The sequence below is a fragment of the Panthera pardus genome, unplaced genomic scaffold, assembly GCF_024362965.1.
Source record: "Panthera pardus isolate Hobbes unplaced genomic scaffold, ASM2436296v1 HiC_scaffold_2, whole genome shotgun sequence".
Classification (NCBI taxonomy): Eukaryota; Metazoa; Chordata; class Mammalia; order Carnivora; family Felidae; genus Panthera; species Panthera pardus.
Genome location: NW_026526765.1, coordinates 141,665,065 through 141,691,028, shown reverse-complemented (window position 1 = coordinate 141,691,028; position 25,964 = coordinate 141,665,065). Strand labels below are relative to the sequence as shown.

Genomic DNA, 25,964 nt, shown 5'->3' with positions numbered 1-25,964 from the left:
CACCTGAGTATCCCCTGTAGAGTCCCATCAGCCTCCCTGTAATGGGTTAGGAAACATCTTGCTTCTCAAGTCTGTAACTCTGTGTCACACTCCCATAAGGCAGAGGCCAGGCCCTCTTTGTGTCTCCTGGAACTGCCTTTGAGGACATTGAAACATCACTGGGACTAGAAAACCCACACGTGCAACAGCTGCAAATACCAAGCAACGGTGTTTGATGACGTGCTAAGGAACGTATATCTTCCCCGAAGCACCCAGAATGCCCTAAGAAGTCACGTGGCATGTTGGGAAGCGTTCTGCTGTCAGACAGACCTGAATGCACACTCTGACCCTTCACCTCTGACCCTGTGACCATGGATCCGTCAGGTCCTTTCCCTGTGCTGAGCCAGGATAACAGCGCCCACCTCACAGAGTACTTGTGTGAAGATCAGATGAGATATGTGAGAACCCAACACAGCAGGTGCTAAGAAAATATCCATTTTTGCCCCTTTTCTCTGAGAAGTGACAGCGATTATATGTGCTAAATGACTCAAGCACAGCTTCTTAAAGAAGGTGAGATTTGAGCTTGACCTTTAAGCCAGGAAGATTTTGGATGGCTTTTGATAGAAAGCACCATCCATACATGGAAATAGCTCACCACAAAGGTTCTGACCTGTGTCAAGCTCTTCCCAGATGTACCCAAGATGCCGAGTCGGTCCCATAGTTCAGCCCCTTGTTGCAATGTGAAAGTAATCATACAGGAACATAACCCAGCTTCAAAATCCAAGAATAGTTCAAATTAGAGAGGAGACATAAAATCAGCTTATGTACTTAGGAGAGACCCATTCTTCAGTGAAAGAATGTTCCAAAAAATGATGTTGAGGAGCATGGGGCTATTTACTCCTTTGTACAAAAGTAAGCATTATGCTACCAGACAGCAAGGCTGGCATGACAACATCTACTGACATTTAAACAAACACAGAGTTGGTAATTTTTTCCAGGTGTGGATGGTTTAAATGTTACAGAGAAGTCTAAAGCAATCTCCTCTACTTTTATGGTTAAGTGTTCAAGATGCATCTTTTTTTTTTCCTTTTTACATCTGAATGTCTTCATGGCTGAAGGGAGGCCAGCATGGCCTAGAAAACAATTTGCAATGATGTGTAAAGTAGTTACATTTTCCAATAAGTCTGGCTGCTCAATTATTCCACCCATATTAATAGCTCTTGTGGCATTTGATGTGTGAGAGTCTCAATCCAATCACCCACTTCAGCTGGAGGAGAGCAAGCGCTACCCAAATGGGATATGGTCCAAGTGTGAAGTTCATTACAAGCTCCAGCCTTTGTCCTGACCGTTTGCAGCAGCAGCTTGCTGTCACTGAGAAGGGGCACTGTCGGCAGGCTGGCCTGCTATCTGTGATGCGACTTCATTTCGCTTCAGATCTGCAGCTAGGTTTGTGCTATCAGAAAAACCAAAGTAATTGATTTCTTTCTACCTCTGTTGAGATAAGTGGAACAATGTGTAATTTGGTTTAGGAAAAAAAAAAAAAAAAAAAATCCAGATTGTAGGAAGAGGTTTAAAGAAGGAGATAGAGACACAAACGGCAGTTTTCACAGTACCTTGATCATAGTGGGAACTTAATTTAAAGAGAACTACAAAGAATTGAAATAAAAAATCCAAATATAAGAACAGAAGTGAAGGAATGAAATGTTGCAATACTTGTTTTTCATACCATTCCTGTTGGGTTTTCTCAAGTATGGTCAACCTCCATTGACTGAGCTGTGTTCCCTGTCTCTAAAATCTAATCTGCACACAGTATCCACAGTGATTCTTTTTAAAAAACCTTTTTTAAAGTTTGTTTCTTTTTTGAGAGAGAGAGACAGAGCACGAGTGGGGAAGGGGCAGAGAGAGAGACACAGAATCTGAAGCAGGCTCCAGGCTCTGAGCTGTCAGCACAGAGCCCAAAGCAGGGCTGGAACTCACAAACCAGGAGATCATGACCTGAGGTGAAGTCTTAGGTTCAACCAACTGAGCCACCCAGGCGCCCCCACAGCACTTCTTTTTAAATGTTAAGTCAGATCCTATCATTTCTTTGTTCATAGCTCTAAAGGCTTCCCACCTAACTCAGCATAAAATCTAAATGCTTCACCAAGGCCCTCAAGCCTCTCCTGAGTTTTCCAGCTTCACCCCACCACCCTCCTGAGCTTACTCCAACTCTGAACAGGAAGCCCACTCCTGCCTTGGGCTTTGCACATGTTCTTCCCTTCTCCACCCCACCCCAGCCCCTCGAAGCCTTCCTCTTTGAGCAGGTCTGCTCAAATACCATCAACTCAGGTGTCACCTACCCAAATGTCACCTTCCCTAACCACCACATCTAATGTACAAGCTCCATCACTGCTTACCCCCTTGCCCTGCTTTCTTCTCAGCAGTTGTCATTACCACACATTAAATTCTTTGCCTAGCCGCTCATCAGTTTATCTGTCTTGTACATTAGACTGGTAGCTACAAGATGGGGGATGTTGTACCCCAGAGTCTGGAATCTTGGGTGCCACAGTACAGATAATAAATGTTACAGAAGTGAGGGAGAAGAAGAAGGACAAGAAGAATGCTCCCCTATCTTTCTACTAAAATGTTTGTATCTTTGTTCCCCAAGTAACTAGACGCAGGACTGTTTGGTCAGCAACTACTTATCTCTGTTGATCCAACTGCTAGAGATCATAACACCAGGGAATGCATGCACTTTGGAACCAGTGAGACCAGAATTTAAATCCCATCCCCATCACCACATTGCTTTTTGACTTTGGACAAGTTTTTCAACCTCCTGATGGAATTTTACAGTTGATAAAACTTTAAACACTCTCGAGTATTGGGCTAGGCACTGGTGATTCCTCTGCAAAATTATTACAAGAATTAAATTAGGTAACTTCCATTAAAACTAACTTGACCCCCCCAAAAGCATAATTGATCAATATTAGCTCTCTGTCCCTTCTACCCTCCACACCATCCTCCCAGTGGTCTTCCATGGTATTCTGCCCAATAAATGCACCCGAGAGAAGCAAAAATAAAAGGCTGCTATGAGTCTGTGAAAACCAACAGTGAACAAACAAGATAACTCAGATGAAGGTACATTGAAAATGGTAACACGGCATACAAATAAATTGCAAGAATTACCATTCCTGTCATCAAAACAACTTATCTTAGAGCCAGTTTTCTGCATTGTGAACTTTTAATCAAGCAGACTAGCTTGAAGAAAATCCAAGTAAAGAGGACTCGGGGATAAAGAATAACCCAATTGAAGACAAAACAGGGAAAGAAGAGGATGAGTTTCAAGTAATGGCCATGCATGAGAAAGCACTTGGGAATAGCAGGGTCTGAGTGTCAGGGTCCGACTGGCAAGAGGCTTCAGTAAGTGCTCCGTGAGACTCACAAAGACTAGAGTTTCCATCTTTGCAGGAGAAGGAAGAGAAGCAGGTAACACTACAGGTTCCTTTGTGGCCATCTTTCCTGCTGCTCTGGGGCCACCATCAAGCATGGGGAAGAATGAGCCACATGATACTGTGGAAATCATCTCACCGGTTAGCAGAGGGGAGTAAAATACAAGCAATGGAAGATCTCAGCTCATATTTATCATCAGCCAAATGGACTCTTCTTGAATCACCTCCCTCAAGCACATAGAGCTGCAGGGAAGGGAGCTAATATTTTCCCATATTCCTGCAATAAGCTGGATCTTGTGCTAGACACCATCACATACATTATCGCATTTTTATTTTCACAATAATCCAAGGAAGCTTTATTATCCCCATTTTCCAAAGGAAACAAAATGAGACTTGGGAAGCTACTGGAAATATCAAAGCTGGAAAATAGCATTTTGCTCCAGCTCTGTAAAAACAAGAGCCAACTCATCCCTCTCATTTGTAGAAGAGTGCTTTATAATTTCTGAAGTGTTTTCATGAACAAAACCATGACCTTCACACACACCTTGAGAGGCAAATAATACCATATTATTATTCTCACTAAATAATGAAAGGAGCCAAGGCTCAGAGTAATTGAGTGATTTGTCTAAAACTGCAGAGCCAGTAAGTGGCAGAAGTGGGATTTGGATCCACTTTCCTAATTCTAAGACCAGTGCTCTGTCTACTATGATTCTCTACTTTTCAGAAGATTACTAGGTTTGTTTGAGGAAACCCTTTGTATTTTGAATCTGCGCTGGCAAAGAACACAGTTTTCAGCTAAAACTAAGTAAGAGGTCAACCTCCATGAATTACTTTGGGTAACAAAAGCTATTGATACCTCAAAACCTCAGACTCAGCACTATAAATCTTACTTCTTACTTAGGTAAAAGTCCAACCAAGTACCCTTCGCACCTGGTAATTTAAGGATCCGGGCTCCATTCATCCTTACTTGGGCCTCAGAATCCTGTTACCCAGGCAGAAGGGAAAGAAATAGGCCCACACCATGTCAGCTCTATTCCACCAAAGACCTACTCATTGAGCTAGTCATCCGGGCCATTCCTGGATTCGAGTGGGCCAAGTAGTCTAGGAGCAATTCTGTGTTGCATGGAAAGGAGAGCATGAATTGTCAGTGAATAACTGGTCAACTCTATCACACCCTACTAACGCAACCAATGAAGGGTAAGTAACTGTAAGATAATTCCTTAAAGTCAGAGGTCAACTTAGACTGTTCTGCATAGCCACAAGTATTTTTTTTATTATTTTTAATTATTTGCTGCTACTATGTGTTCTTTTGAATAATAACAAATAAATGGGCACTTGTCCCCAAGGACAGTGGATTCTTATCCATCAAGGAGTCTGAGATTACCTAGGATGCATGCTAAAAAAATACATAGATTTCCCACAGCCAAATGCGGAGGTATTTTCACAAGTGATTCTGACGCCACAGGCCCACAGACCATACTCTGTGAAATATCGACTTACAACCACAGTTATTTCATGACTGGTGGCTACACAATGGCTGCTTAATGTTAGATTGGAGAGAGGAGAAATGCATCAGTCTTCTGACAGCCCCCTCACAAAACCTCAGAAGAAGTCAGCTCTGGGAAGGAGCAGGAAAACTATGTGGTTTCAGATTTTCACATCCAAGCAACACCCACTCCCACAAAGGGTTTGTTTTGCCAACCAGGTTCTATTTTCTGGTCTCCTTGACAATGCAAAAGCAACCAGGCCCTTCACAGAGACTCGCTTCCTTTAAATGGCAGGAGTTGCCTCACAAGGGCAAAGGAGACAAAGATTGATTGAGTGGATCTAAGACCTAGAAAAAAATAACATCCATATTTAATAACTTCTATTTTGCCTACAACACTGGGACTCTCTCTGGAATGGGCAAAAACCAGGGTAGGTGGTATGGGCCATGCTCAAGCTATGAAACCAAGTTGCTGCTCATTAACCTTGCATAACATGACATCTGATTCTTCCTTAACATGGACAACAAATCACATCTCATATCAAGAGGTTGCCCCAGAAGCCTTCAAACTATTTTAAGCCCAGTGCTGTGTCCCAGAAATCATTCTGAATGTTATCGACAGCGATCCTGAGGAATTCAAGAACAGTCAGTCAAAGCAAGTAATTCAAAATACTTTCCACTTTTGGTGTCTTGAAAAGAGCTTTTTATTGGAAAAACAGAAAAATAAGTTAAGATTTAGAATGCTTGGCTTCATCCTGATTGCCAGGTTTTACAATTGTTTATTGAGCTAGATAGGATAAAAGAAAGAGACATGTTCAGGGAGCTCCTGAATGTGAGCTGGGACAGGTGGCTGGGGACAAAGTTAAGCCAATGTAATTGATCAGACCTGCAGCAGAGCCCAGCAACTGTGGGCGGGGGAGAGCAGGGAGTCATGATGTGGGTACACATCCCCACCTACTCGGGGGTCTCCTTGAGTGTGACCCTTTAGATAAGGTATCTTAGGAACACTGGAGGGTAACCCAGCAAGAGATGCACACCATCCTCAGAGCCCTGGCAAACTCCCAATTCTCAAACATAATGAATCAAATTATTGTCCATGAACTTCAAGCTCCCTGACTCCTTTGCCTCTGCACACCTCCAGTACTCACAGCCACTACTCTCTCAACGTGTCTTGAAGCTCTAATCAGACAACCCTCCCGCCACGTTGCTTTTCTGCTGCTCTGTCTCTCACATACCCGACCTACTCACGTCACCAAGCTTCCCTCTTCTTTCATAAGATATTCCCAGGCCTTCATTTACTAGGCATAGTGGGTTATCTGCCTATTATGGTCATTATCACCCTCCAGATCAGTGACTCCAAGGTCCACCTTGCTTCCTCCATCTCCTTCGCACCTTCCACAACCACAGCACAGCCATGTTGGGCAAAATCTCCCACCAGTCCCCTCCAATTGTCCCAGTCACCCCAGATTCAGGCATTGCTGTTGTTTCCCTGCACTGGTTTCTGTCTGTGTTTCCCACCTCCAATATCTGCCTGTTCCAATCTACCCTTCAAACTATGCCCGGTTTACTTGGCAAATAAGTAACCTTTAACATTCTGATCCTGAAGAACTCATGCTATTATGATTGTATTAATGATCCCAATTTTTCACCTGTCCTTGAATCTACATGTCATGTTCTTTGCCATGCAAATCTGTGGTTCCATTCCATACTGACTCTGGCCTTGGTCATGAGACTTGTTTAGCCAATAAGATGCTTGCTTAAAAAGCACTCATGTAATCAGCCTTGACTGCTCTCACTCTTCTATAGTGCCATGACAGCTTGCATAGGCTGGCCTACTGGTTGAGAGACATATGAAGAACTGAGTGTCCCCAGTCATTCCGGCAGGGGCATTCTTAGATCAGCCAAAAGCCCAACACCAGAAATAGGAATGGGCCTAGCTGAGACCAGAAGAAGTCAGCCAAGTTCAGCCTACATCATCAACCCACAGACTAAGTAAATAAATGCTTATTGTTTTTAGCCACTGATATGCGGGGTGGTTTGTTATAAGGCTTTATTGTGGCAACAGACAATAAATATGGCAAATCACAATACAAGAAGTGATTTCAGAGATTACCTAGCCCCATCTTGGTCAAAACTGAAGTTTCCCCTTCATGTCACCACTGTCCCTCTACCGTCCCAACTGTGGAGTTTGCATGCTCCTGGTTAGTCAATAGAACAGGTCATATCAGGAAAGACTTTCTCATACAGGCAACCACAAGTCCCCACTGGATGACTGGAGCAGACTCCTGGTGATGTTCAAGGTCAAGCAATGAAAGCAGTAAGTGTGTGGTGATTCAGCTTCCTTAGAGCTTCAGTAACAGTAGAGTTTTTAATTTTTGCCATCATTATTATTTTTTAACAGTAGAGTTTTTATAGTCTAGACTCTGAGATCAGGAAAAACAAATGTAAAAGTGTGCATCTGAATCTTTCCCTTCACACTGACCAGCAGCTTTCCAAAAGAATAGTTGAGTCTTGGTAGGATTTGCTTCTTATCTGTCCCATGTCTATGTTTGGGGGTTCTAGGGGAGCAAGTGGGAATAATAGAAGAAATCCTTGGGATACAAGGGAAGGGATTTTTCAAGGATTATAGAGAAGAGGAAGAAATCAACTGGTACTTTCAAATATCATCCCATATTTGTGTTTTCCCTCCAAGTTGAATCTGAAATTTTTGAGAAAAGATTCTCAAGCCAGTCCCCTTTTGAGGAGGCAGTAGAAGCAAGGGAAAGAAAACTAGATTTAAAATCATGAACTCTGTGATTTGAGAAGGTGACTTAATCTCTGTTTACTGAGAATCAACAGATAAACATGTTGTTTTATGTAATCAGAGAAGATAGGATAGGATAGGATAGGATAGGACAGGATAAGGTAGGTAGATAGATAGATAGATAGATAGAATAAATAGATCAGTTAACTATTACCTCCTCACCCTAAAAAATCATACCCTATGTTACCCTAGCCTATTTATTTCTATTACATTACTACTTTTTATTTTCTTATAGCACTTTATCATTATCCAAAATTATCTTATATATGTATTTGTGTGGGTTTTTGCCTATTTTCCCCAGCTCAAATGTAAGCTCCATGAAGGTAGGAGCTCCGTGAGAAGAGAATCTCACTAGGGCATACTATTTTACTGTTGTATCTCAAGATTTTGGATTTTAGAAATTGTTAGGTATATGATAGCCACTCAATAATTAATAATTACAAGGAAAAAAAGAAAGAGGGAAGGAAGGAGGGAAGGAAGGAAGGAAGGAGGGAGGGAAGGAAGGAAGGAGGGAAGGAAGGAAGGAAGGAAGGAAAGAAGAGTAGAAGGGAGGAAGGGAGGAAGGAAGGAAAAAGAGAAGGAAGATGAATGAATGCATGGATACTTTATCTCTAGGGCTATATAACTTCTTGTTAATAACATGCAGTTCATAAAAGAAATTGTATTTCTTTGGGCACACTCGAGTTTATAGAAATAATTCCAGTTCATAAAAAGAAAGGTAATATTTTCTATGCATTATCAAAAAATTACTTGGTATTCATAGAAATATTTCAGTCCAAAGATTTCTGAGTTCTCTGATACTTAATTCATTCTCTGGATAATCATGAGTTTCATAATTCTGTATACATATACATGTACAGACCCTGTCAAGATCATAAAATAAGCCATTTAACCCTTCTGAGGATATTTCCTTGTCTCCCTAACTAAAAAGTTGAATAACTTGATTTTTATGATTACTTTTTAAATTCTATGAGTTGATGATGATGAATAGGAAAACTGCCATTTCTGGCTGCAAGTTCTCCACCAAGAAACCAAAATCTCTTCCAGGCATGTTCTCAAAATCAAGTTAACTACAGAAAAGCACTAAGATTGGGTTTCAAAGTGCTATGTCTACATGTTGAAACTTGCTGCAGGAAAGTCACCTGGAATTTCAAAATCCTGATTTAAAAACACCCCTCTACCAACATTAATTTTGTATGTGAACTTCAGATGTGTTTGACCAGAGACTAAAGAAGCATTCTACAACCAGGGGTCTCAAAGCCTATAAGGCAAGCCCTGTCACGAGCTCCAGCTATAGCTGTAGAAGTGCAAAATGCTCCTTGGCTTATGGCATAATCATACTGCTCTAAATCTTTCTATAAAGCTTCCTTGGAATAAAGCATGAAAGAGAACCCAAAATGACATTAATGGAACCTCCTTCCATCGTCTTGATTCATCCTTATCATAGTAGGTGCTTTTGTCAAGGCTCTTGTTTGCAAGGAACAGAAAACCTCTTAGCAAGGTTAAGGGGAGAAAAAGGACTTCTTGTTTAATGGTAAAATGTTGTCTTGTGGAATCTGGGGCAGAGATATATACCCGAACCCCAGTAGGGGTAAAAATGTTGACTAAGAGCCAGTAGGAACAAGGCCATAACCTTCTTGGCCTTTTCTTCATACCCTCACCCTCATCTTTACTGTCTAGCAGGCCCAATCTCCTCTTCCCACAGACCTGATTTTTCCTTTCTCCATGCCCACAGCCACCACCCAGCCCCCAAGTTCACACCATCATTTCAGTCCAAGCCACATGCAGAGGCTGTGACTAACACCTGCCTCAACCCAATCCACACTCCTGGGAAAGCGATGCTCATTGGCCCACGTTAAGCCACATAACTCTTCTGTTCAAATTAACTGTGATCAAGTGGGCAATCCCAAAGAGCAAACGTGACTGTGAGTGGTTCATCTAAGTCAAAAGGGGACAGGGTGCAGAAAAAGGAGGTCACATTAAGTCACTCCAAAGGGGCCTAATAGTCTAATATATCATATCTTCAAAAAGGACTCTATCCAGAGGAAGGCCCTTATTATAAAGGCTAAGAAACTGCCATACTTAAGATTATTTCCAGTAGGCATCACTATACCACTTATATACACACATTTATTACCTTAAAATTCTGTAGATCAGAAGTCCAACATGGCTGTCACCAGGGTAAAATTGAGGTGTCAGCAGGGTAGTGTTCCTTTCAGGAGAATCTAGGGGAGGATACATTTTCTTGCCTTGTGTATCTTTCAGAAGCTACCCACATTCCTTGACTCATAGTTCCTTTCTCCATTTTCAGCACTGGCCATGTTACATCTCTCGGGCTATCTTTCCCCTCACATCTCTTGCTCTGATCACTGACTGAAAAATTCTCTGATTCGAGAGATCCAAGTGATTAGACTGGGCCCACTCAGAGTATCCAAGATAATCTCTCCATCTCTAGGACTTTAACTCAATCTCATCTGTAAATTTCCCCTTGCTATGTAAGGTAACATATTCACAGAGTCCTTGAATTATGATGTGGACACATTTGGGAAGTCATTATTCTGTCTACTGCAGAAATGTTCTTGAAATTAAAAGACACTTACAATTTTCTCTCTTGGGTGTTCTTTTCTCATGTGCCTAAAACTCATCATTATTTTCTAGCCCTTCATTCAGTGATCATTCCATAATGGAGAAACATAATCCTTGGGCATATGAAAATTTGAAGTTTTCAGCCTCACCTACAAAGGACTTATCAACATTCGATTTGATTAATATCAGATACCTGCAATCACCACTTACCAATTATATAAAAAAGCAAAAAAGCAGAATACAATTCTGAACCCTTACTAATTCTCAAGCAGCTTCCTAGGCACTTCATATCTCATTTCACTTAATCTTCAAAAAGACCCTGCCATTTTACAAGCCAATAGAAAGACGATAAATCAATTTTCCAAAGTCAAACAGTTAATGAGAAGTGGAGCCAAGATTCAAATGTGAAGCCTTGTCCATTTCCAGAGTTCCTATTATTTCCTTTATATCAGAGAGCCAGTAAAGAATAAAACCCCAGTCTCATAATGTTCCACTTTCCCACCATCAGAAAAAACAAACACTCCATTGACAATATTAGTCATTCCATTGATAAGCAAATACCTTAGCAGTATGGAACACAGAGACACATGACTCACTCCTAAGCAGAGCCTCAGTGAAGGGAGTTGACAAGGTTCTGAGATAAGCAGGATCTTGCAGACAACTGCTTTTTATTTATCATGTATAGGGTTTTTTTCTAATCCTACCCAATTACTTAGGTAGAAATAGACATGAATAGGATGAAGAAAAAAGAAGAGAACTGTGCTTTGGTATACTCATCCATATATTAAATTAGTTAAATTAGTTAATATATGTAAAGCAGTTAAAACAGTGCCTGGCATATAGGAAGCACCATCATCCTTACCACCACCATCGATAATGACCATCCTCATCAACATCATCGTCATCATCAAGATTTCATAGTTGAAGTCAATATATAAGGACCAGAAGGTCTCTGATTATTAGGAAGAACTCCAGAGTATGAACTAGACCAATTGCCTCCTTATGGTTTTGTTTCTTTAGTCTCAAATACAGGCACTGGTTAGACAATAAACTCTCTCTCTTACTGATTTTTTTATTCTGTCATTACAATTATAGGCTTTTATTCTTAATGTTATTTCTTTCTCCGAGTAATCCAAGAAAATGCAATTCTCAGCCCATCTACTGAAAAATTTTACATACATATAATTTCTCTTATAATAAAACAACATGTACCACCTCACTTTGGGGGACATCTTAGAAATACAATATGGCCTTCTTTGTATGCAAGGTATTTAAAATACGCCATGCCACTTAAATTCTTAGCCAAACTATTGTCTTTTATCAAAAACTGAATCAACCGACTATTTTCACCCAAAACAGGTTTCAATCACCATTTTTCCCATCTATTTCCAGATACTCTTCAACTGCCTTTGAACTCCATTCCCAATGTTCTTTTTGAACATCTTTTATTGGTGCTTTTATTCCCTTCATCATCTCCCACCGTCTCCAATTCTTCCTGTTCTTTTTGCATGCTTAGGGCCAACTGTTCCCCAATTCTTTTCTTGGGCTCCCCATGTCTCTCCTCAGTAGACCTCACCAGGTTGCTTCCATAGACTTGCTGAGTGTCTCCCCATCCCCCCTGCAGCATTCTCTCCCCTCCCCTGCTGCCCCCTTCTGCTCCTTCTGGCTCCATGTGCCGCCCCCTGCTCACTTCCCCTCTAGCTGTAGACAGCAAGAGGTTGGCTAAAGCTGCTCATCAACCTTCAACTTGTCAGCACACAGTTGCTTGCCTCAATAAAGTTGAAGCAATTTCAACCCTTCTTTCCCCACCAGTGCCTCGTGATCGTAATCCTGCTGTGCTGCTTCCCACTCCCTCCCCTGCAAGGCTCCAACTTCAGCAGACTGTGTCACCTCTCCTTTTCCATTTCTTTGTCCTTGTCCCTTCTCTAGGAGCTCCCAATATGTCTCACTACCTAAAGTCTGCAATAGACTCCTACATGCTAGGCTTATAATGTAATTCATTGCCTCATTGCTTACTGTATGAATAGAGTACATCTTAAAATGTATTATCTCTGGAGGACAGGGGCCTGAAGTCAAGTTTTAACATTGCTAATACATGGGGCTGACATCAAGAGCTAGAAAGGTATATGACACAAGGAATCATGAGGGCATGGGGTTTCAAGACAGAAACCCACCACTAAGCCCTTGTTTGAATAAAACGATTTATTTAACCTCTCTAAGCCTATGTAATCTCCACAACAAGGTACTCAAATTGTGATCACTTGTTCCAATTATCTTTGTGGTCCAACAAACTACCTTAAATTCGGTGGCATAAAACATCAACGATTTTACTATGCATATGGGTTCTGTGGGTCAGGACTTTGGAAAGGACACAGTGGGGAAGCTTTTCTCTACTCCATTATATCTGGGGCTTCCATGAGGAATCTCAGTGGTTAAGGCTGAAACAGTGGGAGCTAGAAGATCTGCTTTCAAGACAACTTATTTATTTACATGTCTGGTGGCCTCTCCATGTGGTCTGGGCTTCCTCACAAGGATGGCAGCCTCAGGGAGTCTGAGTTTCTTGAGAGAGACTGGAAGCTCCAAAATGTGATGATCCTATTCAATAAGGGAGAAGCTACATGACATTTTATGACCTAATTTTGGGAGTCATATAATGCCCCCTTCTACTGTATTCCACTGGTTGAAGCTTTCTCAGATTCAAGGGAGAAGAATTAGACTTGACCTCTAGATGGTAAAGTGGCAAGACCACACTGTAGAAGACCATGACAGATGAATGTTATTGTGGTGACCATCCCAGAAAAAGCAACATGACACATCCCTATATCCCTTTCTAGTTCTAAAAACCTACAAGCCTTATTTTGACTCTCAATAGATGCTCAATAAAAACTTAGCCTCTGCTCTCTGGAAGGAAATCTGAAAACTATGGGATGTAAACTTTTTATGCCTATAACACAGCAGGATGACAATGCAAAGCCATTCTTGTCAAGTATCAAGATGTGTGTCAGAGACTGAAGTCTCATAAATGTAACAGGCATCCTAACCAAAAGTGGTGTGTCATTAGAAGGGCAGACTCATCAAAGAGAGTATCACAGAGTAGAACTAAATTTAATCTGGAGATGTAAATATCATCAATACTCCGTGTTTTGCAGACCATGAAGCTGAGCCTCGTGGAAGTTAAGAAAATGGACCCAAGGTCCCGCTGCCAGGTGTACCAGTCTCCATGCCACACAAGAGGATGTAACACTAGGTCGAACTGGTTTGAAGATGGGTTCTCAGTGCAAGATCTGCCATGATGGAGCACAAAAAAGAGCCAATTCTTAGCTCGGGGACAATATAAACAAACACAAGAAGCGGGAAGGAGCCAGATAAACAAGAAGGGTAGTCACAAAGGTCGGGGATGTCAGGGGGCAATGCCTGGCCTCCCCAAAGAGGAAAGTTGCTACTGGATTGGATCAAAGCATAAGTTCTTCCCAGTGGGACAATGTCCACATGCAACAATGTTCATACAGTCTGAGATTACTTTACTTCGGCCTCAGGTAAGAAGATTTGCACGCCTTGGCATTTGCCATTAGGAAGGATCCCAAGAATGCATGGTCCTGACTAATCTTCTTGCTAATCACTTATGCCAATGAGGTATGAAGATCATCACCATGCAAATTACTACTGTGGTTTTGCATTTCATATTTACAAAATACTTTCTGATAATCTAGTGGCCACTACTCTCTGTCCCCAAGAGAAGTAACAGCCAGTATGATTTTCATTTGCCAGATGAAGACATTGAGCATTAAAGTAAAGATGGGTATTAAAATTATAATTTCAAGTTTTTCATTAACTCCTTGGAGCCACACACTATTCTACATCGCTTCATTTTTTTAATTACTTTAAAATGTTGAGCACTCATGCGATTCTTTAAAATTTTATGACACCATACATCTATTTCTGCCTTTGAGGTGTTTTTTTTCTTTTCTTCTAGTTTTATTAAGAAACAACTGACATATATCACTGTCTGCCTCTGGTTTTAATTCTCTGTCATATTTTTAGGATTTCTGAAGCTACAGATGAAGAATCCAAGGGGTTTGGAACAGAAGAGAGGAGAACTAAGACAAAGACACAAACCCATTTTTCCTTTGTGATTCACTTTCATTCAGCGCATATTTTTTGACCATCATCTCTGAGGAGGACCCGCTAAGTCATTAGAGGGCAAACAACCCCAGGAGCAAGAAGGGGGAACAAGAAAGTACTAGAGCCTGCAGGATGTTTAAGTTGCCATCCAGACTCTGCTATTTATTAAAGAAAGTGCCCTCCCAAATATCCATCAATTGGAGGACTAGTTGACTATACTATGGTACATCCACTCAATGGAATCCATGGTAAAAAGGATTAGGAAAGATTGATACATACTTTTCCAAGACATTTGCAGAATATATTGTTAGGTAAACAAAAGCAAAGTGAAAATCTGTGCACAGTATACCACATTTATGTGACAAGAAGGCCTGGGAAAGAAATCTATGTATACTCGTTTCCTCGTATTTTAAACAATAAACAATGGAAGAAAAAATAGTAAGATTGGTTGTAGGGTATGGGGAGGAAAGAAGTTCCCCTGCCCACTGACATAACAGCCAGAAGCTTGAGCTGGAAATCATAGGCTCCAGAAGGTTCTGACCTACTAACATTTCAACACCGGTCCTGAATGGGGCTCTGGAAGAGCGCTGTGTTTTTAGATGTTGAGATAAGGGTTGGGGGACCCTCTAACTAGGACAGCTGCCACGCCTCTAGGCTGACCTGTCTGCTTGGGCTGGTGACTCTCTTCCCTCCCTCCATAACACACATGTACCTTCTTAAGTGTGGGAGGAACACATTTCAGCCCATACTATATAAGTAACTATTCTTGGCTACAGCCACTTAGCACATGGATTAAGGGCAGCCCCTCATTGCCTCTTGGATCTATAAAAAATGACCCAGCCTAGCTGAAGGAATCCCACCTTCAGCTGCAGTCCTTCCTCACTCAGGACCCAGACCTGTGGCCATAACAATGATAAATACAGGAACAACTAACTTGTATCGAGCACTCGGCTAAGACTTTCAAATATCTTATTGAATCTTCGCAGTAACCCTACAAGTATCTATTAATGTCACTCCTATTTTGCTGATGAGGAAAAATGAGGCCTCAGGGGTAGAGAATGTCACCAACGGGTGATAGAGGAGCATTTCAACCCCAGGCATCTTATAACCATGCTCTTAACCCCATGTCAGCCTGTCTTGCAGACTGAGACTCTGTAACCCTCTGCTCAGACAAGGGATGGCTGATCCAGAAAAAATCATCACTGAGTGAGGTGAAGTCAGAAGAATAATACACACGGTCTGTGTTCTCTAGGCCAAGGTAAGATATCCATGCAAACTAGAATAAGTCAACAACAGCACAAAATATCACACTACCTAACTAACCCCCAACTGTCTCTCTGGGTCCCTCGCCATCCCAGAGGGAGACCAGGGTTTTCCAAGAATGCTCAAATTTATAAGTTACATTTCAGCATGTAGTTTTCCTCCTAAATTGTGAACATGAATGGCTTTGTACATAGAGTTGCATCATACCTGATCCGAATACAGACACACTGGGCAGCAGATGGGGCCTGCTCCATCACTCAGTGACTCACTCTGCCTACAGCTTCATAAAGATTAAAATCCATCCCTCAGCACAGTTGTCAATCCCCAGTGCACCATGGGACAATCTCAGATTTTCAAGAGACCCATGAATGATAATCCAGGAATCCCCAAGGCTTAGTGAGTATGTTTAAGGCCAAAACAAGAGAGGCAAATCATCAATGATGATATTACCAAGTCCCCTTCTGAACGACTTACCCACTCTGTCACCTGCTTGCAAAACTCTGATATTTACACCTACCTCTAAGGCTGAAAAACAACCCCAGAGACTCTTGGCCTTCCTTCCAGCCTTCAGGACTCCTCACCAAAGAGCCTTTAGGCTCCATCAAATCACACACAGAGCATTTTACACCTTTCCCCAAAACCGGGCAAAGGGAGATCAGTTACTGTTAATTACAGATGCTTTCTGTCATAATGGGCCAGATTTTCAAAAGAGTCTCAACTGCATAGCTCCCAAATGCCTCTCACAAACCTGGTAATGGTCCATGCAAATTGAATACTTAGTGGGTCTGTGTGCATTCCGTTCCAGGGAATGCCTTTGAAAATTTAGCCCCATAACTCCAAAGCGTTTGTAGCATCGTAATCTGTCATCATTAGCAACAATGCTTGACTTGGTGCTCAACATTCTTATTAACCATGCAATTATGAATGCAGACAATGTTTAATCACTTTTACAAAAATACAGCTGTGTTGTTGGGGAGCTGTCATTTACTGCTCATTAATGATTGATTTTTTTTAACCATCTAGATTGTTTTCATGAGAACAGCAGATTAACCATAAAGAATTCATTATTGGTCATTAAGGGATATTAAAATGGAAAACCTTTACAAGATGTGTCCTGTCTTGCTGCATTTGGATGCCTGGGACTCGCTTGCCAATGGAGGGGAGGAAACAAAATACCATTCTTCCAGAGCTCTGACAAGGAGATCCGGCTGAGGAGAGGTGGAGTGAAGAGAGAAATTAAGAAAAAACATCTCTTTTTGCTGTAATAAAACATTGATTACATTTTACAACGGCAATAATTTACCCCAAATAATTACTTCAGCTATTGTCCAGCTTGTTTAAAGGCTGACTGAGCTGTGGGTACCAATCGATTCAGTGCAGATTGCTAATAATGGGCTATTTTGAAAACTTATAGCTGTTTCTCCATCCCATACACCGGAAGACACTAATTCCTTTCCCACATTGCACACTTAATTAAAGATGAGTCAGGGCCTTATTTTATGGCCAAACTTGCCTTAAACCTTGGACATAGAGAGCTGAGTTCTGCTTCCTCAAATGTCTCCTGGACATACTGTGATAAAATGTACTTTACCACTGGCCACCTACAAAGACAGTAAGTTTCAAAACCTGTAAAGACGTTGGAAAGATCGGACGTTGGAAGGCTCAATGTCATGCCCTCCCTGGATTTCCGGCTCTGACGCTCACCCACCACACTGAGGGGCTCTTTGTTTCCTCACTTGCTCAGCAGCTGCCAGGATCCTGGAAGACCTGACCTGCAAGAGAAGGTTTTTAATAAACACAACTCCTCTTTCTCCTGTTCTGGTTCACCCTTACACCAAGTCTCCACTGAAACTACCACCTTAGTTCTGGCAATACTATTTTGGATTTTTTTTTCCTGCTGACAAGTGTAATATAGATTTGTTTTGGAAAATACAGAAAAACACAGAGAAGAAATTTAAAGCTATCTGTAGTCCCACACCCAGATATAACCACTGCTCACATTTTCTATTTGCTGCTAGTATTTGACCTGTGAGCATTTTTTATAGTGGCACGACCTGGGGTGAGTTACTTATCCTCTCTGTGTCCAGTTTCCTTCTCCGCAAAACAGGAAAATAATAGCACCTGCTTCATAATGTGATTGTGAAAATTAGTTATAATTAGCTATAATAATTCCATAAGTTGTTGGGTGAGAAATATTATTATATAGGAAAGAAACACATCATAGTTAACAAGTAAAACAATTTTTTTAACTTTTTTTTAAATTTATTTTTCATATTTGGGGCACCTGGGTGGCTCAGTCGGTTGGGCATCCAACTTCAGCTCAGGTCATGATCTCACAGTTTGTGAGTTCAAGCCCCGTGTCTAGCTCTGTGCTGACAGCTCTGAGGCTGCAGCCTGCTTCAGATTCTGTGTCTCCCTCTCTCTCTCTGCTCCTCCCCTGCTCGTGCTCTCACTCTCTCTCTCTCTCTCTCAAAAATAAGTAAACATTTAAAAACATTTTTTAATTTATTTTTTATTTTTGAGAGAGAGTGAGGGAGGGAGAGAGAGAGGATGAGTGGGGGAAGGGCAGAGAGAGAAGGGAACAGAGGAACTGAAGCAGGCTCTGTGAGGACAGCAGAGAGCCCAGCGCAGGGCTCGAACTCACAAACCATGAGATCATGACTGGAGCTGAAGGCAGTCACTTAACTGACTGAGCCACAGGCACCCCATAAAAAAATTTTTTTTAAGTTTAAACTCCCAGCTGATGCTGCAGACCCAGGGAACCACACTTGGAGAACCACTGCTTTCAGTTCATTATAATGAGAAAAAAACCAACCACAAAGGAGAAAAACACTAATGAGGGATGGAAGCATATTTGGTTTAGTGAGCTTCCCTTGGGGGATTAGTTTTGGGGGGAGATGAGAGGGGTGCTGTGCTACAAAATACAGTGTGGTAAGTGGCAATGATGGCTTACATTAGCTAAAAGAACCGTAAGGGAATGCTGACCCATCACTTTGCCACTTGACTTTGATCTGAGTCATTGCTAGATAGTAAATCTTTTAGTTACATACCCACACAGTCTTCCCCAGTATGATCCAGCTTCACACTTGGAAGGAATCGCCAGAAACTGAAAACCCACACCTGGGAAAAGCAGCTTTGCAAATGCCTTGTGCCTGGCTAAGTGTCCGGGACAACTGAGACCATCTGGGGATCTCCTGGACTTTGCCATCACTCCAAAGCATCCAAGGAATGGAGAAAAACAAAGTCAACATGAATAACTGTGCATTTTATTATATTTGTTTTGAGGTTTACTTATTTATTTTTTGAGAGGAAGGGAGGGAAGAGAGAGAGGAGAGAGAGACTCCCAAGCAGGATCCGTGCTCGGTGCAGAGCCTGATGCAGGGCTCGATCCCACGAATCATGAGATCATGACCTGAGCTGAAATCAAGAGTCACACTTAATCAACTACTGAGCCACCCAGGCACCCCAATATTTGTGCATTTGAGACAGCATCATACTATGACTGCCATTTTATATTCAGCTTTTTCTCTACATAATATGAGCATTTTCCTGTTTTCTTTAAACTTTCTAAATTTGTATCATAACATCCCACCTTATGGATATGTCATGACCGTTAACTAACCCCTTTCGCTGGGTGTTTTTACTTCTTTAATTTTCTCTCTTAGAAATAACTCTGTGTTGGGGCGCCTGGGTGGCTCGGTCGGTTAAGCGTCCGACTTCAGCTCAGGTCACGATCGCACGGTCCGTGGGTTCGAGCCCCGCGTCGGGCTCTGTGCTGACAGCTCAGAGCCTGGAGCCCGTTTCAGATTCTGTGTCTCCCTCTCTCTGTGACCCTCCCCCGTTCATGCTCTGTCTCTCTCTGTCTCAAAAATAAATAAACGTTAAAAAAAAAAAATTATAAAAAAGAAATAACTCTGTGCTTACTTTTTATTCATGCTTTATCTTTTATTCCCTTCATGAATATTATCAAAAATTCTCTGCTTCAGAAGTCTGTGCCTTAAGAACAAAATGTTTAGAACCAGAGCACCAGAGTTTACAAATTATATTAGAAATTCTAGAGTCACTACTATCAGTTTTCCAATACCTGTTGTCCAACAAAAGTAAAAACTAGCAGACGTCCTTTGTTGAAAAAGCCATACAATTGCCTATCACACGACACTTTAAAGCACTGGTCTCAAAGATGTTGCAGCATCAAAAGTAACTCTACAAAATAATTTGACTATTTCCACAATAAATTTTAGTTTTCAAGATAATGATGTATTGCCTTATAAGACTGATTATTCTGGCTCCTGATACATAAAAAGGATAAGCCAACATTTTGAATCAATAAATGAACAGATCCCAAACATCTACTTATTAATATAAACGGGCGTCACTCTTTTTTTTCTTTCTTTTTTTCTTTTCTTTCTTTTCTTTTTTTTTTTTTTTTTTTTGAGAGAGAGCATAAACAGGGGAGAAGGGGAGAGAAGGAGACAGAAAATCCAAAGTGGGCTCTGCGCTGACAGCAAAGACCCCGATGTGGGACTTGAACTCACGAACCTTAAGATCATGACCTGAGCATAGTTGGACACTCAATCGACTGAGCCACCTAGGTGCCCCAGAAGCTACTCTTAATATTAGTTAAATATCATAGTAATAGAATAGAAATAACAAAAAAAAAGTCATCTCCTTGGGTAACATACACATTGCTGTAGTCTATTTGTTTTCATATTTTTACTGTGGTCAGGATAAACATAAACTAATAAGGTATAGTTAGTCCCTTGAGGTGAAAACAGAACATCTGAATATTAACACACATAGCCATCATATTGAGACAGTGTATAATAAGACTATCAGCTCCAACTCTTTCTTCATGATGGCACATAGACTGCTAAACCATGGGTGATTTATAATAAAAGAATCTCCTCTCATTAAACAATGCTGCAAAGGGGGCTATGCTTTCCATTGGTAGGTTTCAACCCTTCCTGCATTCCTGGAAAGCTTTTAAAGTTTATTTATTTATTTTGAGAGAGAGAGAGAGAGACAGACAGAGAGAGAGCAGGGGAGGGAGAGAGAAACAATCCAGGCAGGCTCTGTGCCGTCAGCCAGATGCAGGGCTCGATCTCACAACTGTGAGATCATGACCTAAGCCAAAATCGGAAGTCAGATGCTTAACCGACTGAGCCAGGTGCCCCCCTGGGAAGCTTTTAAAAAGGCAGATCTTGTTAGAATTACCTGGGGAGCTTTCAACACTTACTGTGCCCAGGTTTCATCCCAAAATGGAATCAACAGGGTTGGGACACTGGCACTGGGACCTCGTACAAGGTCTTCCATTGATTCTAACGTATCACCACAGTTGGGAAGAACTGCTTCAGAAGATGCAGGTGACCATTACAACATAACTTCAGGCATCCTATGACTTCAACTACCTCAGAAAGTCCCCCAGGTATCACTTGACTATGTAGACAAACTCATTCAGGCATTGATTACCTCTGTCAGCACTAGAAGTAGTACATCTCTCCAGGGGCCATAAATAAATCTGGTCACGTTGCAAACCTGTGGAATAATATGGGGAAAAGTAATGAAATGCCACACTAGAGTAATTGATGGGCAATCCTGCACCAACTTGTCACTGGGATATACTGGAAAGATGGTACCAGTTATTTCGGATTGTCGACATCTTTTTATAGGAACTACTAAAAAGGGAACAGATGCATTTGCCTTTAGATTGATAACACCCTTAAGTGGCAACAAAATCTCCTCTGGGCTCATTTGGACCCATTATCTCTGAGGACTTCTGTGACATAAATTGTACCTTATCCTCAGAAAGACACCATCCCTGAAGCCTACTAGCTCATTCCACTGAGAGTCGAGTAAACTGGCAGAGCCAGAACAATCTGCTCAAATTCCATAACTGAATAATGAAGGAACTTTGATCTTACAGTGACTTGTTATCTAAGTTACTTTATTACCACTGTGTGTGTGTGTGTGTGTGTGTGTGTGTGTGTGGCTATACATATAAATAATAACAATGCAAGGCAAGCAGTTAGCAGAAAGAAATACTGTTATGCCAGGCTAGATTCTTGTACAGGGTCTTTTAACTAAATAGATCCTTGACTCTAGACAAATACTCAGTCTCTTTTGGTCTCATTTTTCTGAACTGTAAGCCATAAATAAGACTAGGTAACTTCTACGGTGCCTTCAAATTTCAAACTTCAGTGAAAGTTCATTATTCCCCTAAAAATGACCTTTGTGTAGTATGGGTACCTGGTAGATCTAGAAATCTAAGGATTGCACAACCATGAATCCAAAGGCCACAGCCCTGCAGCTGTTCCTAGGAAATGACATAATGGCGTAAATGCAGGGACGATGATATGCCTTAAGCTACAGAATTGTGATTTTGCAAACAGATTATTCAGGAACGTAGTTATTACAGTGTGAGCTCTAACCCTTTGGAAAATGTTTTTCTTCACAAATGTTTCTGTTTGTACTTATTCAGGAATTGACCAAGATGGAAATTTCACTTGGGAACCACCTCACACCATAAATTAGTTACTTACAGAAACTGTATTAATGTTTCAAAGCATTAATAGTAGAAAAGCCTATTGGCCAATTAAATGGCAGAAGATACACTACATCAAATCTGCTCTTGCAGATTTCCAGGGGGACCAAGACCCACTTCCAAATGCAATGAATAGATTATGGAAAGAAGGCATTTTCTTCCATAAAATTAGGCTTACATCTCTTTATGGTACTGAAGCTGGGCATTGTCATAAGAATGGAGATCGACTGTGGTCCATCCACAAATAGTAACTCCTGGGTTTAAGACCTTACGATGTCTCAAAGAAAGATGCACACAAAACTTTGAGGGGACTATTTAAGCTCTGTCTGCAAAGCCTTCAAACAACAGAGCTCATAATGGAAACCATGACAGACTTTTAATGACAGAAACATCAGCAGACTCTGTAACAATATTATAAATCATTTCTAAATAACAGTATTGATAAGATGAGCTTTTCAAAACCACCCACGACACCTCTTTAACAGCTAATTAAAACTAGGGAGAAGAGGCAGTTCTTTTATCCTTCACAACACTGTAGCTCTGATCATCCCACAGTGAATGATTTTACTTCAGTAATAACCCTGATCCGACATTCAGTTAGCAATTACCACAACAGACTTTATCTACTGGTAACAACTGGTTCGGAAGATATTGCCCTGCATGCATTAATTTCATCATGTTAATAAAGTTCCCTGTTATAAAACGCAAAAACATATTAACCTGTCTAATGCAATAAGAGAAACATATATATCTTTCTGGCAAAATGATGATACACCAGCACTTCATTTCTATTTCAAAACTTAAGTGGGTAAAGTATATTAGAGGAACAGAAAGTAACAAGCTATAATCTGCAGTGAACACAATGACATGACTAAGTGCCAACAAATTTTCCTGTGAGTAATTGCACTTACCGTAATTTATACACATTCTATTACCTTGGTGTTTGCATAACAATGCAAAACTGCTCCTTTCCAAACACTGAGCACCGTAATAGCAGAAGCATATGCATCTTGTCTTTTCCACGGAATTCAGGGAGGCCACTGCTGATTCCAGTTAACTCCCTTGGAGCACCTAGCAAGCATGGACTGATGGAAACATTTAATAAAGATGGAGATGTGACTAATGGTGACAAGCTAGTATCCCCAGGGGAAGATCCTTGGCATAGAGCGCAGTCTGTAAAGGTGTGTTGAATGAAGAAGAGCTCTATTGTCTGGCCCAGAAACAATATGCATTCTGTTTATGGTTCTAGAATCTGTCCTGGATATACCTGTTTCCCCTCCACCCTCTCCCTCCCCTCCTGAGGTTGCCCAAAGACCATCTCTATTCCTAAGCGAGAAATTCAAAGCAGGGGATGCATCAGTTTCGCCTGACTGGTACCAATAACCCCACCTTCAGTAACTTCCTGTCCTAATATTTATGATGTGACACGTTACCCCTGCTGGGAATACTCAGCATTTGACCTGCTCTATTTCTCCTATTCCAACCCTAGCTTCCCCCAATGACTTGTTCACCTTTCAAAATTTTAAATGTGAAAGATGACATGATTGTTAAAATCCCAGGGGAAAAAATCAATCATGTGATTAAAGCCAATATATGTGACATGTTGCTTTCTTGACTCCAAGGATTCATCCACTCTTTATTCAAGCCATGGCTTGACTTTCTACAGGAGATGGTTTCACTGCTGGTTTGGTCAACCGAGGGAAGCCCAATCATCATATTGCAGTGAAAAAAACAAGAAAAGCAGAGCAGAGCAGAGCAGAGAAGAGAAAAGGAAAGAAAAGAAAAGAAAAGAAAAGAAAAGAAAAGAAAAGAAAAGAAAAAAAAGAAAAGAGAAGAGAAGAAAGAGAGGAGAGGAGAAGAGAAGAGAAGAGAAGAGAAAAAAGGAAAAAGAAAAAAGGAAAGAAAAGAAAAGAGAAAAGGAAAGGAAAAGAAAAGAAAAGAAAAGAAAGGAAAGGAAAGGAAAGGAAAGGAAAGGAAAGGAAAGGAAAGGAAAGAAGAGTGTCTATGACTCAACAAAGCCTGAAACAAAATAAATACATTGCCTTCTTCTATAGTTGAAGCAGAGTGGTCACACACCCCACTGTTAGGGGCAGCTGAACTCATCTGCACACAGAGCACCTGGGCCCTGCCCTGGGACACTGATCAAAGGAGAGGACTGAACAAGCTATATAGCCTGTTCCTTTTCAGCGACTGAGGGTTGATCCACACCGTCCAGGCAGGAGTGCTCAGCTCTCTCTCTCTTGGGAAATGTGGCATTCTCACATACAATCTAGCACTGGCTGGAGGCCTAGCAGACAGGCAGAGGAATGTAGACAATTTATAGGCTGAAAATGTGCACACAGGCAGCAGCACTGAGTTCACTCAGGAAACATATGTGCTGTGGCCACACGGAGGGAGGCCTAGGTGGGACCCCCAGAGCTTGGCAGAAACTCTAGCAGGGACCCAGTGTGGAGCTGTAAACCTGGTGACGAGCACTCTGTACTGGTCTTAAAAAGATGGTGAAAACATAGGCTCTTTAAGGCTGCAGTGTCGGGACAGAGGGAGGCCACTCGGAAAGCTGACTCTCACAGAGAATCATTTCTAGGCTTCCAGAATGTACCCAAAATAAGCCAGAGGTGAGCTACCCCTTCAGCCCCAAGAGGCAGCTGTGTCCACAAGGCATAATCTTCTGGAGAGATCTGTGGCTCTGAAGAGGAGCATACTGATTTGATGACTATTTTCTGTTGTTGTTGTTTTCAGTCCAAAACGCTAGCCAAGATACCTCTTTAAAATCTACAATTTTTTAAAAAAAAAAATTTATCCAGCCAAAATTTCCCATGTCATTAAATCTCATATCCTCCATTAATTGCAGGGTCACACACAGAAAGCAACAAGTGAAAAGGCGGAAGAAGAGGTAGAGGTGGAGGAGCCCAGGAGACAAGGCACCAACTGTACGTGGCAACTGAGGACAACAAACTTTATTGACTTGGCCCCACACACACTGAGCCTGCGTGCGGGGCTTTTAGAGCACTTTCATTCTGGAATCCATTTCCAGAGTTTACGGCTTCCACGGTTTTATGTTCCTTCCCCACAGCTTTCTTCACCTATTAATATGCATCATGGTTTCTCTTCTCTGAAAGGTGGTTCTTGGGAAAGCCCCAGCCATGTTTATATAATACACATGTAGCTTGAAGGGGGACTTTTCAGCAGATTTGGGCGAGACTTTTGCCCTGTGGGTTTTTTTTTTTTATTTATTTTTTTTTTTTTAATTTTTTAATATATGAAATTTACTGTCAAATTGGTTTCCATACAACACCCAGTGCTCATCCCAAAAGGTGCCCTCCTCAATACCCATCACCCACCCTGCCCTCCCTCCCACCCTGCCCTCCCTCCCACCCCCCATCAACCCTCAGTTTGTTCTCAGTTTTTAACAGTCTCTGATGCTTTGGCTCTCTCCCACTCTAACCTCTTTTTTTTTTTTTTTTCCTTCCCCTCCCCCATGGGTTTCTGTTATGTTTCTCAGGATCCACATAAGAGTGAAACCATATGGTATCTGTCTTTCTCTGTATGGCTTATTTCACTTAGCATCACACTCTCCAGTTCCATCCATGTTGCTACAAAAGGCCATATTTCATTTTTTCTCATTGCCACGTAGTATTCCATTGTGTATATAAACCACAATTTCTTTATCCATTCATCAGTTGATGGACATTTCGGCTCTTTCCATAATTTGGCTATTGTTGAGAGTGCCGCTATAAACATTGGGGTACAGGTGCC

General features: G+C 41.4%; 1 long non-coding RNA gene across 1 annotated transcript in view; it reads right to left on the bottom strand.

Annotated features, from left to right (window-relative positions):
• LOC109278902 (uncharacterized) overlaps positions 1 to 25,964 on the bottom strand; it is a 199,571-nt gene that overhangs the window by 159,930 nt on the left and 13,677 nt on the right. Inside the window, exons 3-6 of the long non-coding RNA XR_008423920.1 lie at positions 23,144 to 23,293; positions 21,137 to 21,202; positions 17,294 to 17,439; positions 16,766 to 16,875 (exon numbers count right to left, since the gene is read on the bottom strand). This is a non-coding gene — a long non-coding RNA (uncharacterized LOC109278902). The remainder of the gene's footprint in view (positions 1 to 16,765; positions 16,876 to 17,293; positions 17,440 to 21,136; positions 21,203 to 23,143; positions 23,294 to 25,964) is intronic.